Source organism: Sapajus apella, unplaced genomic scaffold (assembly GCF_009761245.1).
Source record: "Sapajus apella isolate SASKATOON/1434 unplaced genomic scaffold, GSC_monkey_1.0 scaffold7, whole genome shotgun sequence".
NCBI lineage: Eukaryota > Metazoa > Chordata > Mammalia > Primates > Cebidae > Sapajus > Sapajus apella.
Window position 1 is genome coordinate 10,031,348 of NW_022436947.1, and position 8,426 is coordinate 10,039,773.

General features: G+C 47.0%; 2 non-coding genes across 2 annotated transcripts; one reads left to right on the plus strand and one right to left on the minus strand.

The window, feature by feature from the left end:
* The first annotated feature begins 306 nt into the window (after positions 1-306).
* On the plus strand, positions 307-446 carry LOC116550506. The gene has a single exon (XR_004268458.1). It is a non-coding gene; the product is annotated as a U4 spliceosomal RNA (small nuclear RNA).
* A 6,077-nt stretch (positions 447-6,523) lies between these two features.
* Positions 6,524-6,630, minus strand: LOC116550525. The gene has a single exon (XR_004268475.1). It is a non-coding gene; the product is annotated as a U6 spliceosomal RNA (small nuclear RNA).
* Between the last annotated feature and the right edge of the window lie 1,796 nt (positions 6,631-8,426).

Sequence of the window (8,426 nt, forward strand, 5' to 3'; positions counted from 1 at the left end):
TTACAGCAGTCAGTGACTAGCCACTCATCAAGTATGCAGTAAGTACCGACCTCATCCCAAGTACCGCGGTAGGACATTTCTAGTGGGAAGAGAGGGACATTAAACAACCATTGACAAGAAAGCCAGAGCTATGGGAATCTAGTCTAGGAACCAGGGACAGGTTCCTGGAAGAAGTCCATTTAAGAGAAAACCTGAAGGGTAAACAAGAGTTACCCAGGACATGAGGAAGAGCATGGACACCCTGTCGTCTATGTGGAGATCTCTAGCAGATAGCTGAATGTAAGAGGGATCTGGACTACAGATAGAAGCTTTGCGCAGTGGCAGTATTGTAGCCAATGAGATTTATCGGGGCGCGATTATTGCTAATTGAAAACTTTTCCCAATACCCCGCCATGACGACTTGAAATATAGCCGTCATTGGCAATTTTTGGCAGTCTCTACGGGGACCGAATTATTTAAAAAAATTAAAAATAAATAGACTACTGATAGAGAAAATAAGTAGCCTACGGAGAGATGGCTTTAGCCTTTCTGATATCCAAAAATTTCCCCAAGTAAGCAGACCCTAAGTGAGAAAAGTATGCAAACGATTTCTTTCTTTCTTTCTTTTTTTTTTTGGAGATAGAGTCTTGCTCTGTCGCCCAGGCTGAAGTGCAGTCACGCAATCTTAGCTCAGTTCAACCTCCACATCCCAGGTTCAAGCGATTCTCCTGTCTCAGCCTCCCGAGTGGCTGAGATTACAGGTACACGCCACCACGCCCAACTAATTTTTGTATTTTTTTCTTTTTATTTATTTATTTATTTTTTATAGAGATGGGGTTTCTCCATGTTGGTCAAGCTGGTCTCAAACTCCTGACCTCAGGTGATTCACCTGCCTCAGCTTCCCAAAGTACTGGGATTACAGGCATGAGCCACCACGCTCTGCCTCAAACGATTTCTAAACAAGCTTCGACCGGGCGTAGTGGCTCACGCCTGTAATCCAAGCACTTTGGAGGCCAAGGCGGGTGGATCACCTGAGGTCGGAAGTTCAAGACCAGCCTGACCAACATGGTGAAACCCATCTTTAAAAAAAAAAAACAAGCTTCCTATTATATTTCCAGTTCCAATCAGCTAGACCAACAAACCTTTTCATATGGGAACTTTAGATCCAGTGGCTACTGTCTCCAAGGCCAACCATTCTTCCTAGAGTCCACCATCCCTTCCCTTCTGTCCCATGCCCAACCAAACTGTGTTTACCTCTGTCTTCCTCTACACTGGCTCTCTGCCCCCACTACAGGGCAAGATACTCCCATCATGAACATCCTCTTCTCACTCCTGTGGCTCCCTCAAGCCAAGCTCCTGGTTCTCTCCCCCTTTTCTGTGCCAGGCATGTGCCTGTTGCTCGCAGATCCACTCTTTGCCCTCTCCTGCTCTCCTCTGCTCTAAACTGCAGGGGGACTAACTCCTGCAAGCTCTGTTCCCTAATTTCTGCTGCAAACGAGCTTCCAAACAGCAGATAGGGTTGTCCCATGAAAGGGGGGAACCGGAGACAGCAAGCAAGCAAGCATTTCTCCCCCCGTCTCTCTCTGTGGGTGGGGTCTGCAGCCAGACCTGCATCTCCCTCACATTTCCAGCTCCCACCCAGCAGCCCCTGCCAGGCTTCTGGTTCCCACCAGGTATCCATGACTCTGGGCTCTTGTCTTGCCACATGTCCCTCCTTTATGATGCCAAGTTCCGAGGCCAGTTCCCGCTCATGATCACTAGAATGCCACCTCCTCCTCCTCTGCTCTTCCAGTTGCAAGGGCAGTGGCAGCTTCCCTGTGAAACCAGCCTCTGGCTTCTGCTTCCTGACTGACCTCTGACCTTTCTGCAATTTCAAGAACCTTGGAAGTAGCTATTTGCATTATGTTCCCTGCATTGCAGTGGTCGTTAAACATCTTGGTGTCAGGGCTCTTTACATCTTTCTTTCTTTTTTTTTTTTCCTCCTGAGACAGGTTCTCGCTCTGTTGCCCAAGTTCAAGGTGCAGTGGTGCAATCATAGCTCAAACTCCTGGGCTAAAGAGATCCTCTGGCCTTTGCCTCTCAAGTAGCTGAGACTACAGGCATGTACCACTATGCTCATGCTCAGCTAATTATTATTTTTTTTTTCAAGATAGGGTCTTGCTATGTTGCCCAGGCTGCTCTCAAACTGGGTGCCCCAAGCAATCCTCCCACCTCAGCTCCCAAGTAACTGGGAATACAGGCATGAGTCACCAGACCCAGCTTCCTTTAAGTTCCTTTGTTTGTTTGTTTGTTTGTTTGTTTGTTTGTTTTTGAGATGGAGTCTCACTCTGTCACCCAGGCTGGAGTACAGTGGCGTGATCTCCACTCACTGCAACCTCCACCTCCCAGGTTCAAGCAGTTCTCCTGCCTCTGCCTCCTGAGTAGCTGGGATTACAGGCGCCTGCCACCACACCTGGCTAATTTTTGTGTTTTTAGTAGAGACTGGGTTTTACCACGTTGGTCAGGCTGGTCTCGAACTCCTGATCTCATGATCCGTTTGTCTCGGCCTCCCAAAATGTTGGGGTTACAAGTGTGAGCCACCGCACCCAGCTCCTTTGCATTCTTAAATATCAAAGACACTAAACAGCTGGATTTGATGTACTGATATTTACCATATTAAATAGTAAAACAAAGCAATTAAATATTGGCTGGGCAGAGTGGTTTACGCCTGTAATCCCAGCACTTTTAGAGGCCTAGGCAAGAGGATTGCTTGAGGTCAGGAGTTTGAGAGACCAGCTTGGGCAACATAGAAAGACCCCACGTCTACAAAAAAAAATTTTTTTAAGCCAGGTATTGTGGCACACACCTGTGGTCCCAGCTACTCAGGTAACTCAGGAGGGAGGATCACTTCATTCCAGGAGTCAGAGGTTGTAGTGAGTTGTAATTATGCTAATGCACTTCAGCCTGGGTGACAGAGTGAGACTCTATCTCAAAAAAAGAAAAAAAATTAGATATATATTCATTTAAAGTAATAAATCCCGGGCCGGGCGCGGTGGCTCAAGCCTATAATCCCAGCACTTTGGGAGGCCGAGGCGGGTGGATCACGAGGTCAAGAGATTGAGACCATCCTGGTCAACATGGTGAAACCCCGTCTCTACTAAAAATACAAAACATTAGCTGGGCATGGTGGCACGTGTCTGTAATCCCAGCTACTCAGGAGGCTGAGGCAGGAGAATTGCCTGAACCCAGGAGGCGGAGGTTGCGGTGAGCCGAGATCCCGCCATTGCACTCCAGCCTGGGTAACAAGAGCGAAACTCCGTCTCAAAAAAAAAAAAAAAAAAGTAATAAATCCCATTATTTGTTAACATATTTTATTACTTTAAAAAACATTTTATTAAATTAATAAACATATCTATATTCAAAATAATGAGATGATAAAGCAAAAAAATACATTTGTGAGAAAGTGGCATTGTTTTACATGTCTGCAAACCTCTTTATTGTCTGGGTTAATAGAAGACAATTGGCTTCTCATATCTGCTTCTATATTCCATATTCAGTCTGCTGTGATATATTCTTTTTATTGAAGTATCTTTTTTGTTGTTTTTTTTGAGACAGAGTCCCATTCTGCCACCCAGGGTGGAGTTCAATAGTAGCTGGGATTACAGGCCTGCGTCACCATGCTCAGCTAATTTTTGTATTTTTAATGGAGACAGGGTTTTACCATGTTGGCCAGGCTGGTCTCAAACTCCTAACCTTGTGATCCACCTGCCTCGGCCTCCCTAAGTTCTGGTATTACAGGCATGAGCCACTGTGCCCAGCCTTTATTGAAGTATCTGAGGAAAATACAGCCTTGCAGATTTGTAGCTGAAAACAGAGAAATATTTTAATAGCTGTTGCAGATAATTCTGGATATTCTTCTTTGCATGCCAAAACTTTGCAACAAGTGGTCATTTCTTAAAGGTAGCTTGCAATGTGAGATCTGAATCCACATCAGTGAACATTTTACACGCTTATACAATAAAATGCATTAGCCTTTCTTGTATTTTACATGAATCTATTGTCTATGCATGACTTTTTAAATCTCATGCATTGGTCATTTGAAAAATATTAGTTCAATGAATTATAAAAGCTTCTGGCCGGGCACGGTGGCTCACGCCTGTAATCCTAGCACTTTGGGAGGCCAAGGCGGGGGTGGATCACAAGGTCAGGAGTTCAAGACCAGACTGGTCAACACGGTGAAAACCTATCTCTTCTAAAAAAGTTAGCTGGGTGTGGTGGCTCGTGCCCATAATCCCAGCTACTTGGGAGGCTGAGGTAGGAGAATTGCTTGAACCAGGACCCAGAAGACGGAGGTCGCAGTGAGCCAAGATCACCCCGCTGCACTCCAGCCTGGGCTCCATCTCAAAAAAAAAAAAAAAAGTTTCCAAGTGTGGGCCCATTTTATCTGATATCAAAAAGCTACGTTCATTACCATCAACACCAATCTTACCTGAAAAGCCCTGCTGTATCGGGCAGCCATCACATTCACAGCAGCACATACAAGTTTTGCAAAATTCTAATTTCTGCTTTAAAACCGAAACTTCATAATTGGCCACAAATACTATCAGTTGTTTTTTATTGAAGTGACAGGCTCAGTTTGTTCATTTTCAGCAAAGTATCTGCAAAACATCCAAGTCTGAACAACCACAGTTTGTCAGTTATTCTTTCAAATTAAAAAAAAAAGAAATGAGATTCAATGAAGAAAGGATCTAGTTCAGTTCATAGGTCAAAAAAATCATACACATTTTTTTTCCTTTTTTGTTTTCTTTTCTTTCTTTCTTTCCTTCTTTTTTTTTTTTTTTTTTTTTTTTTTTGTGACAGTCTCACTCTTGTCACCCAGGCTGGAGAGCAGTGGTGCGATCTTGGCTCACTGCAATCTCCACTTCCCAGGTTCAAGTGATTCTCCTGCCTTAGCCTCCTGAGTAGCTGAGATTACAGGCATCCACCAACACACCCAGCTAATTTTTTGTATTTTTAGTAGACACAGGGTTTCACCTTCTTATCCAAGATGGTCTCAATCTCCTGATCTTGTGATCTGCCTTCCTCAGCCTCCCAAAGTGCTGGGATTACAAGCGTGAGCCACCGTGCCTGGCATCAGGAAACATTTATTGCACCTTCAATGTGGCAGCTGATACAGAAGAACAAAGAGATCCTTCCTTGAAGGAGGCTGTAGTCTACTGGAGCGTGAAGAATGCTGGACATACGTGTGTGTGTGTGCGCGTGTGTGTGTGTGCATATATGCCTATCTTGTGTCTTGGGAAATCCTTTGGTCTCAAGTAGACTGGGACAGTTGGTTACCCCAGAAAAGAACAGGTTCAAGAAGAGAGTAAAAGCCAGGGATCTGGCTAATTCACTAATGAACCACCTTAGGTTGGTAAGCATTAGCTGGGCTGGGCACAGTGGCTCAGGTCTGTAATACCAGCATTTTGGGAGACTGAGGCAGAAGGATCAGTTGAGCCCAGGAGTTCAAGACCAGCCCTAGCAATATGAGAGATACCATTTCTACCAACAATTTAAAAATTAGCTGGGTGTGGTGGCACACAGCCATGGTCCCAGCTACTTAGGAGGCTGAGGTGGGAGGATCATTTGAGCCCACAATGTTGAGGCTGCAGTGAGTCATGATCGGTACTCCTTGAGCCACAGAGTCAGCTAGCTTGAAATTGCCCCACCAGATTTCTGACCTGGGATTCAGTCTTTGAAGATTTTTGTTGTTGTTGTTGTTGTCATTTTTGGTTTTTTGTTTTTTTTGAGATGGAGTTTTACTCTTTCACTCAGGCTGGAGTGCAGTGGCGTAATCTCGGCTCACTGCAACCTCCGCCTTCCGGTTTCAAGTGATTCTCCTGCCTCAGCCTCCCGAGTAGCTGGGATTACAGGCGCCCACCACCATGTCCAGCTAATTTTTGTATTTTTAGTAGAGATGGAGTTTCACCATGTTGGCCAGGCTGGTCTCGAACTCCTGGCCTCATGATCTGTCCGCCTTAGCCTCCCAAAGTGCTGGGATTACAGGCGTGAACCACGTGCCCGGCCTGTTACTTTTTTTCAAGACAGAGTTTCCCTCTGTTGCCCAGGCTGGAGTTCAATGGCAGGATCTCGGCTCAATGCGACCCCTGCCTCCCAGGCTCAAATCATTCTCATACCTCAGTCTCCCAAGTAGCTGGGATTACAGTCATACGCCACCACACTCAGCCAATTTTTGTATTTCAAGTAGAGACAGGGTTTTACTGTGTTGGCCAGGCTGGCCTCAAACTTCTGGCCTCAAGTGATCCATTTGTCTTGGCCTCCCAAAGTGCTGAGATTACAGGCATGAGCCACGGTGCCTGACCAGAAGATGTTTTCTTCATGTGACAGATAAGCCACTGCACTCCAGAGTGAGGCCCTGTCTTTATAAAAAACTAAAAAGTGCCAGGCACTGTGGCTCACGCCGGTAATCCCAGCTTTTAGGAAGGCAGAGGCGGGAGGATAGTTTGAGCTCAGGAGTTTGAGACCTGCCTGGGCAATATAGCGAGACCCCAGTGTTTTTTTTTTTTTAAATATGGAAAGCTTCACGAATTTGCATGTCATCCTTGCACAAGGGCCATGCTAATCTTCTCTGTATCGTTCCAATTTTAGTACATGTGCTGCCGAAGCAAGCACGAGACCCCTTTAAAAAAAAAAAAAGGCCGGGCGCGGTGGCTCAAACCTGTAATCCCAGCACTTTGGGAGGCCGAGGCGGGTAGATCACGAGGTCAAGAGATCGAGACCATCCTGGTCAACATGGTGAAACCCCGTCTCTACTAAAAATACAAAACATTAGCTGGGCATGGTGGTGCGTGCCTGTAATCCCAGCGACTCAGGAGGCTGAGGCAGGAGAATTGCCTGAACCCAGGAGGCGGAGGTTGCGGTGAGCCGAGATCGCGCCATTGCACTCCAGCCTGGGTAACATGAGTGAAACTCCGTCTCAAAAAAAAAACACTAAAAAGTTGGCTGTACATAGACACAGAGAAGGTCTGTCTCATATGGGGGAGAGAGACCCTTTTCCTTTGAAAGCATTTCCAAAGGTGCTACAGCTTCCCCTTACCTTTCAATGACTCCTCAGAGGGAACACACTGGGATCCCATCCCCCGTCAACAGACAGAGGCATCTGCACCCTCCTTCTGCTGGTAGCCCAGGCCCCAGTAGAGTCTTGCTTTGGCGATATCTCCAAGCAGCTGTCTTTAACCCATTCCTGTCCAGCCCAGCAGCTTAATCCACGCGCACGCTGACCCCTGTATGTGCATTCTGTGCCCCTAGAGCCTCAAACACCTTCAAGGGGTATCAGGGCAGCTTCAGCTAGAGATAACATGACTCTTAGTGTATTCCCCCCTGAGAAGAGACCCAGGAGCGCCCCCTCCCCCAGCTAAAACAGGGTCAGGAGGAGCAGCAATGTTGTTCTACTGATGCCACACGTGCGCCAGACCCCACGCCTGCCCGCAAGCCACAGTCACGCTCAATACCGCCTCTGTTGTAAGGTTCCTTGTGAAAAGCCCCAGTGTTGCGGCTCCCGGCTCCAGCGAGGTCTTTGGCACAAGGTCTCCATTCATGCCAGGCTTGCCTTTCTTGGCCACACACAGGCAGCTCTTGCTCCAAGAAGAAAGCTGCTAGGTGCAGGGTGGATCTTCCCCCTTGGCTCCCAGCGAGGCCAAGACACGCCGCTTGAATTTCCTCTCTCCACCCAGTACCACCTTCTGTCTGCCTCCTGGGAAACGTTGACACCAGCTCAGAGGGACAGAGCCAAGGAGAACCCTGTCTACCCCTCTGCCGACCAGCATCTGAGCCTCCAGCTCCACGAAATGTCAATGAGAGGACATGCACGGACAAAGCGTACAGACAAAACTTTTCTTCATCTTCCAATGAGCTAGAGGATAAAACAAGCCTCCTGCAAGATACCTATCTCTAGAGACTGACTGGAGAGTCAGGGTTGAGGAGTGAGGCTGCGGACAGGATTTTTATCAGGCTAGTAAGTTAGCCGCCTGGCTTTCTGAAGCACATGCAGTTTGGTGAGTCCTTTACAATTCTGCTGATCGTTCATGTCCCAAGCAATAGAACATAGCAGCGGTTTTCAAACTTGAATGTGTCTCAGAATCACCTGGAGGGCTTATTAAAACCCAGCCCAGGCCAGATGCGGTGGCTCATGCCTGTAATCCCAGCACTTTGGGAGGCCAATGCAGGTGGATCACGAGGTCAGGAGTTCAAGACCAGCCTGATCAACATGGTGAAACCCAGTCTCTACTAAAAATACCAAAAAAAAAAAAAAAAACTTAGCCAGGTGTGGTGGTGGGCATCTGTAATCCCAGCTACTTGGGAGGCTGAGGTAGGAGAATTGCTTGAACCTGGGAGGCAGAGGTTGCAGTGAGCTGAGATCACGCCACTGCACTCCAGCCTGGGCAACAGAGGGAGATTCTGTCTCAAAA